The following is a 7238-nucleotide window of genomic DNA, read 5'->3' on the forward strand; positions in this document are numbered from 1 at the left end:
ATAAAGAGAGAACTAAAGACATAAAAGAAAATAAGGAAAATGAACTTGGGTTGCCTCCCAAGAAGCGCTTGTTTAAGGTCATTAGCTCGACCACCTCATTAGATTCATCTAAATCTCGCTCTTGGAGGGGTAAGATATTTTAGAACCTTCTTACCAAGGGTTCTTATTATGGAGGGAGCTTTCAATATTGGAGTTAAAAAGTGAAGTATCGCTCTCTCCATCTTCGTCTTCTTTAAAGTTCTTTCGGGTGGTCGAAGACGGTTCAGATTGAGCTTCCAATCATTAGCCCAAGTGAAATCTGCACATGCAAAGAAAGTACAAATCTCCCACAAGCATATTAGATAAGATAGAGCCATAACCATATTAAGATAAGGAGAATAAGAAATAAAAATTGAATCACATCCAACAAAGTCAATGATAGGTACCTCTATAAAATTTTTCAAAAGATCATAAGAAATACTAACCTTACTTTGCTGAGAAATACCTGAAATTTCTAAACATGTAGATGTGACTTCCTCTGAATCAAATGATGGTTCTGACTCTGGCTCAGGTGTTGATGATATCAATGATGGTGATTCTTAAGACTCTGCTAGCTCTGCATAAGCCCCTACACATTGTTCCACAACATGATCAATTCTTACAACCTCTAAGGGTTGTGTGAACAAAGGTGGTGATCCTTGAGATGCTGCTTCCACAACACAGCTCCCTTCACATTCTTCTAAAACATCATCATCAACACATACATCAAAAAATAAACCAACATCTATATCCTCAATAGGAGAATCAATAACAAGAGGATCAATAACTTCACTTGCAGTTTTAAGTTGATCTACCACATCGCATTCATCATCTAAAAATTCAATGTCACTATAACACCCTATAAAATTTCGAGGTAGATCTGAAAACTTATTCACCACTACATTATTAATAAAATCCTCATATGAAAAGTCTTCATTTTCATATACATTTAAAAATCTGCACTTGTAACGACCCGGCCCTCTTGGCCCATTTGGCGGCCCATTTGGCGACCTCTCATGTCGTCGACCGTCGACCCTTATGTCGTCGGCCCATTTGGCGACCTCTAATGTCATCGACCGATGACCCTTGGCCGTGCTGTTACTCACTAGGACTTTCCACCCCTGGTCAGTGGATTTTTGCCTCCCCCGGGATTCGAACTCTAAACCTCCAGGCTAGGCAATTTTCTACGATTGTTTAACCGGTTGAGGGTTCGAACCTTCTCAACGAGCGATGAAGTAATTATTTGTGAAAGAGGGTCTTTCACAGCTATCTGATTATTAAATTGTAATACCCCGGTTCTGAGATTCTGGTTAAGTATGGCTTAAAAGGTTAGATGATACTATCCATATCACCAAGGTGCACCTTCCTTTTCGGAAGCCCAAACTCAAAGAACTCCAAAGTTAAGCGTGCTTGGCTTGGAGAAATCTGAGGATGGGTGACCTCCTGGGAAGTTTTCCAGGGTGCGTGCGAGTGAGGACAAAGTACGCTGAAAGGACCTCCGGTGGTCTGTGGAGCTAGTCGTCAACCCGATGGGCAATTCTGGCGGCGTTCCTGGTTCGGTCCGGGTGGGGCCGGCCCGGGCCGGGGCGTTATAGATGGTATCAGAGCGACCTTGCGACCGTGAGTGCGCCTGTGGCAGGAGCACCCAGGGCACCACCTAGCGAGGGAGATTCTGGGATTTGTCTGTGGTGTGATTCGTGGTTACACAACGAGGACGTTGTGTCTTTAAGTGGGGGTGATTGTAATACCCCGGTTCTGAGATTCTGGTTAAGTATGGCTTAAAAGGTTAGATGGTACTATCCATATCACCAAGGTGCACATTCCTTTTCGGAAGCCCAAACTCAAAGAACTCCAAAGTTAAGCGTGCTTGGCTTGGAGAAATCTGAGGATGGGTGACCTCCTGGGAAGTTTTCCAGGGTGCGTGCGAGTGAGGACAAAGTACGCTGAAAGGACCTCCGGTGGTCTGTGGAGCTAGTCGTCAACCCGATGGGCAATTCAGGTAGCGTTCCTGGTTCGGTTCGGGAGGGGCCCGCCCGAGCCGGGGCGTTGTAGCACTCAACCATATTAGTGTCACAGGATTTGCCGAAGTCTTTATTTTCATTGACCCCCACTAACCTTTGTGGAAAAGGAACCCTTAGTGAAGGTCTTGGGAAAGGTACTTCTAATTTCCCATATTCCCTTTTTGCTTGTGGAGGAGATTCAACTTGCTTATCCAGTGTTGGTATGATCAATCGTTGAGGGAAAGGTACTTGTGGCATTTGGGAACCTCCTGGAATAATGGAACTGAGTTCATGTGGTCTTCTATTGTTTTTCTCCTCAATTCTAAACATGTCCTTCTTCAGAGGTTCTTCATGATCTATTCCAATTCTCAACCCAACATCATCACACTTTTCACTAGATCTTATCTGCGAAGGAGGGGGATCTTCTTTAAACCAATTTGAAACAATACTTTCAATCTTTGCCCCTAAATGTTTGAACTCCCCGTTCTGTGACTTGTGATTTTCAAAACTCATAGATGGTTGAGTTACAATTTGTTTGACAAGCTCTATAGCATTTATGGATTGCACTTCTTGAATGGTTGAGGGAGATTTCATCCAACTTATATTCGACCATTCTTGGAGGTTCAATGTCACTTGATCAATTAACATATATGCTTCATCTACACTTTTACCCATAAAAGAACCTCCAGCTGATGAATCCAATAAACTCTTGTCTGAGAAAGAAATTCTCCCATAGAATATGTGCAGAATCAACCATTTTTCAAAACCATGGTGAGAGCACTATCTTTGAAGACTCTTGAATCTATCCCATGCTTCAAATAATGATTCTCCGTATGCCTGAGCAAAATTTGTTATGCAATTCCTCATATACACTGTTCTGTTTAGAGGAAAAAAAATGATTCAGAAATTACTTCTCCAATTGTTCCAACTTGTGATGCTTTGAGGATGGAGAGAATATAACCAAGTCCTTGCTTTATCCTTGATATTGAAAGGAAATACCAACAATTGAACTGCATCTGCTGACACTCCTTCACATTCACCATATCACAAATCTCTAAAAATATTTCAAGATGCAGATAAGGACTTTCTGATACTTCTACTCCAAATTTGTGACCTTGTATCATAAAAATTAACTCTGGGTCTAGTTGGAAACTTTCTACCTCAATTTGAGGTTGCACAATGGGAGATAAAAATCTTGCAGAAAAGGGTGTAGAAAAATTTCTCATGGGCCTGCTTGACATATTAGTGTAGGACCGTGATCGTTCGATAGAGGGGGGGGGTGAATATCGATTCAAAAAGTTGAGTAAAAATTGTAACACCCCAAATTTCATGATTTAGAGTTCTAAAAGAGCTTATTAAAATCTAGAAATGTTTTAGAAAAATTCTAGAGATTTTTAAGAATTTATAGAGTATTTTTATGAAATTTTTGGAGTTCGTTTGGTATTTTTGCCAAGAGGAAGAAGTAAAAGATAAATAAAAATAAAATTTGTTTAAGCCGGGTTTTGAACCCAAGACCCCAGACCCGAACCCGGACGTAGTCAACCAACTGCGCCAGCGGGTTTTGTTAATTAAGGAAAGAATAGATTGTATATAAGTGGTAGTTGGTTTAATGAAAACCTAGTTATAAGAAAAGGGGACTTATTTTTCCCGAGACCCGGATCTCTTCCTCTCCTCTCTCGCGACAGCGCGACTTCTTCTCGGCGAAACCGTGGCAGCAAGCAAGCACGTCACCGGCGGCCGGCGAGCACTTCTCACCGTGGGATCTTCACATATTTGAGGTCTCCTCGTTGAAGAGGGCTTGTGGGCATGAAGAGGAGCCGGATTGTTGAGTTCTCCGCAAGCCCTAGAAGTATTAGAAGCCACCTTCTTTGGCTGTAAGTCCTAGAACAAGAGGTAAGTCGCTTCTGACCTGCAGTAGGAGTAGCTCCGAATTAGCTTTGGTGTTTTTCTTGTTTTCTTGAGTTTGCCGTGAAGAATCTTGATTTTTTATTTGCTGCCGTGAACCTTAAAGAAAGAAGAGACAATTAGTTCAGTAAGAATGAAGAACATATTTCAGATTTCTGTATTGGGACAGATTTTGGAGGTTTTCGATTGCTGCACTTATGGCCCATGATATGATGCTTGCTTCTTGTTGTTGTATTTGTATTTGTGGCTTATGGATTATGTTGTAAAGAATTGTGGATTGTTAGGGAATTAGTTTTCTTCTTGGCTTTGGAATTATTACAGCTTGGTATAGATTCAATTTCTGTGGTTTGGCCACTGAATTGCTATGAACATGGATTCTTACTAGTTGTTGTTAGATGATTTAGGATTGCTGCAGATTTCAGGTTCTGCCGTGATTCTTAGAGAGGGAAAAGAAGTTGTAAGGATTAAGTATATTGATGTTCAGAATTAGGAATAAGTTGTAAATCAATTTTCATTGATGTGGAGGTTTATGTTAGTGGATTGTTATGTAATTCTTAGTAGTGCAGATTTGTGTTAAAGAATTTAGGATGCTAGAAGGTTTCTGTTGCTTCGTAAACGTATGGGCTGTGAACAAGTTACATAGTTGAACTATGCGTTGAGTATGAACAAGTTTAGTTGTGGAAGGATTCAGTTGGATCTTTAGTAGCATTTCAGATTTAGATTTCCGTGTTATGCTGTTATGAACCTCAATTTTAGATTTTTCCTTGCTGTAATAGAAAAGGTCAAGCATGTTTTCCAGAAGGTACTAATTTAAGTAAAGGGGCTTTTCATATATTAGATAAAGCAAAATGGATAAGATTCAGTGAAGAAATTGTGGTTGATCAGGACAGAGGTGAGTCTCACAGATGGAGGTACAATTTTTATAAGAAGCCCAAATTTCTATCATGTTATTGGTTACAGACAGGGCTTCCCATTAGGTCAGCTAAAGATAACTTAGAGAAATTGTTATTTCCAAAGGGGATCCAGGAGACAAAAGAAGACTATGAGATTTACATGTTGATCAATGTAGATTCTATAAAGTATTAATAAGCAGAATTTTAGTAGCATAGTATGCAGATCTTAGATAAGCTTATTATGTAGATTTTTGATTAAGCTTGTATGCAGAATTTCGATTGAGTTAGTATGCAGATTTTGTTGAGCTTAGTATGCAGATTTTAGATAAGCTTGGTATGCAGATTTTAGATAAGCTTAATATGCAGATTTTAGTTAAGCTTAATATGCAGATTTATGTTTAAACTTGTATGCAGATTTTGTTTAAGCATTGCAGTGTTAGAATTTGGTTAAACATTTCAGTTTTGTAAGAAGCATTCTTTTATAAGAAAAGTATAAGAAAGATAAAAGAAAAGAAAGAAAAAGGCCAAGGCCTTAAGTAGATCCCAAAGTCGAGACTTTAGGGATTTTGGCACACAAGGTGCTAAAGAAAATGCCGAGGCATTATATAGAAGTATTAAAAGATAACAAGTATTTTACTTTTATCAGTGGCATTGTGTTGGACTCTCTGTCCTTGGGTTAGGCTCCCATAGTCGTCCCTAGATTTAGATAACCTAGTAGTAACGGCTCGGCCGACGGTCGACGGTCGACGACCATAGGGTCGCCAAATGGGCCGCCAAATGGGCCGCCGAATGGGTCGAGTCGTTACAAAAGTAAAAGCACAGTTGTCGGGCCCAAGAAGAAGTTGATTATTATTTTGAAGTATTATAAGTATAAGTTTTTGAACAAGTAAAGCAAGTTTTACATAAGTATAAAGTATTAAAGAATAAGTCTTTAAGCAAGTGAAATAAGATTCAGAAGGTGTTTAGAATTCAGTAAGTTTAGTCCTTTATGCTAGCATGATTGTATAGATTTACTTTACATGTTTAGCCTTTCAGTATGTTTCTTTCACTAGTAGATGAGCATGAGTAGATTTCCTTTTGAGCATTCAGTTTTAGATTTCAGTATATCCTCATGCATATCGAGATTTTGTGAGTTAGATAGCGCTTACTAAGCAAATTTTGCTTATAGACTACACTTCCTCTTACTGCAGATACAGGAAAGAAAAAGATATAGAAAGGAAGGCGACAAGGAGGTGTTCGAAGGATGTGTGATGCCAGGACTATGGAAGCCTTGGGACTAGGAAAGAAGTTTTAATTTTCGTTTCCGCATTTTAGTTATTGTAAACATTTGAGTTGTATTTTAAGTTCATGTCATTTGAGATTATACTGTTTAGATTGCATGTAGGATGAGTTCAGTTTAGTAAGTAGATATTTGTGTGTTTGATACTTATTTAACTGCGTGGGTGTTTGATAAATGTTCCAGCCGCCTGTGGCTGATGTATACTATGCTTGTATCTTGGTTTATGGTCACCGGTACAAGGGAGACTCTGCCGAAATTTTTCGGTAGGGTTTCCATGGGATTTTTTTTAATCATACTGGTTTCAGAAAAAATAATAAAATATTATTAAAATATTAATAAAATATTTAAAAAAAATATTATTTCAAAATTTTGAAAATGTAATATTTTTTTAAATACTAAACAATGGTGAAAAGATGGCGATATATTTTCCAAAAACCGTTTTGGAGGGAAAAAACGAAAGGCGTACCTGCTCTGATACCACTTGTAGGTATCTAATTTTAAAGATAAACGATATCTAATTTTTCTTTCAAAAAGTCCCCCCTTTGCCTGATTGGTGGTTGCACCAAATCAGAGCGGTACCTGCTCTGATACCACTTGTAGGACCGTGATCGTTCGATAGGGGGGGTGAATATCGATTCGAAAAGTTGAGTAAAAATACGCAGCGGAAAAGTAAATGAACACAGTTGTTTTTACTTCGTTCGGAGCCTGTGACGACTCCTACTCGAAGGCCCGTACTCCGTGAGTACTTTCGTTGGGCAATCACTATCAATTCGAATATTACAGAGTTAAGTACAAGAATTGACAGATAAAGAAAATACCGACAATAGAATTAAAACAAAACCAGCACTGAGTCGGAGAGCTTTTCGTGGCGTCGCAAGAGCACAGAGCAGCAGATCTTGGATTCTGAGTTGATGTGAAGCTCCACCCTTGCCCCTTCTTTTATATGAAGCTCAGGGCGCCCCGGATCCCTTCCAGGCGCCCTGGTGAGACGTGGCAGGTCCAACCAGTGAGCTCCACGAGGCGACGCGCAATCAGGATAAAGTTTGCCTCCCGGGCGCCCGGATCCCTTCCGGGCGCCCGGACCCTTTCCAGGAATCCGTCCCTGCAAGACAAAGTTAGTCCGAGGCAAATATATATCCTGTA

At 39.7% G+C, this 7238-nt stretch overlaps 1 non-coding gene across 1 annotated transcript; it reads left to right on the forward strand.

Moving 5' to 3' along the window:
• The first annotated feature begins 2781 nt into the window (after positions 1–2781).
• On the forward strand, positions 2782–2887 carry LOC121968827. Its single transcript, XR_006108360.1, has one exon. It is a non-coding gene; the product is annotated as a small nucleolar RNA R71 (small nucleolar RNA).
• Positions 2888–7238: the final 4351 nt, after the last annotated feature.

This window comes from Zingiber officinale, chromosome 3B (assembly GCF_018446385.1).
Source record: "Zingiber officinale cultivar Zhangliang chromosome 3B, Zo_v1.1, whole genome shotgun sequence".
NCBI classification, from domain to species: domain Eukaryota; kingdom Viridiplantae; phylum Streptophyta; class Magnoliopsida; order Zingiberales; family Zingiberaceae; genus Zingiber; species Zingiber officinale.